General features: G+C 23.1%; 1 protein-coding gene across 1 annotated transcript in view; it reads left to right on the plus strand.

The window, feature by feature from the left end:
- LOC108694986 (homeotic protein spalt-major-like) overlaps positions 1 to 934 on the plus strand; it is a 90,326-nt gene that overhangs the window by 72,535 nt on the left and 16,857 nt on the right. The window lies entirely within an intron of this gene.

The following is a 934-nucleotide window of genomic DNA, read 5'->3' on the forward strand; positions in this document are numbered from 1 at the left end:
AATTCTATAATAAGAGAGTTAAAATAGTTTGTGCATTATCTAAAGTCAAGTGTCTCTTTGAAATGCGAGATAGAGAGAGATGCGTATCTATTTTATATACTGTTTTTAAGATTCTGGTTTTTTAAGATTTCTGGAATTGTTGTTAAGCAGTTATATTTCTTTTTTCGACTCTGAAAAGACATTTAACACAACATGTCAACTATCATCTTTTAATAAACAAATTGAGATATTCGAATTTTTCTTGTTCTATATTTTGTTGAATATATCTACTTGAATTAGAGAAAATAAATTTAAATATTCAATCATTACGATTCAGTAGTACTTCTAAGTTCTATCCTTTTTAGTAAGTATTTATATTTCTAAGTATTAAAATGTTTATTATTCGTTTTTTATCTAACGGTCTTTAACAAATAAAATTTTTTAATAGTGATGATTTACTTGCGTACATATCGTACGAAAACATAAATACAAAAAAGAAATCTTTATAGTACAAAGTTGAAGATTAATATATAATTAACTAAATAATTAACTAATGATAAGATTATATACATTTTAAAAAGTTATAATTTTATTTAATTTTATAATATATCCATAATATCTTTTATATAGTTGTTTTATATAGCTTATGTTTTATATTGCTGATATTGTTATATTATATATTTATTGTATATACTGTATATATTTATTGTATATACTGTATATATGGGATATTTTATCTAATTCACCTACACTTAAAAAAAAATGTATGAAACATGCATATACATACGCTTTTTGTTCATTTTTATATTATTATTAATTTCTTAAAAAAATGTAACATATAATATTAAAACATCTTTTTGATAGGAGCGTTTAATAGATAGTAATAGTTCATCCCCCCCCCTCCTCTCTCTCTCTCTCTCTCTCTCTCTCTCTCTCTCTCTCTCTCTCTCTCTCA

This window comes from Atta colombica, unplaced genomic scaffold (assembly GCF_001594045.1).
Source record: "Atta colombica isolate Treedump-2 unplaced genomic scaffold, Acol1.0 scaffold1, whole genome shotgun sequence".
Taxonomy (NCBI): domain Eukaryota; kingdom Metazoa; phylum Arthropoda; class Insecta; order Hymenoptera; family Formicidae; genus Atta; species Atta colombica.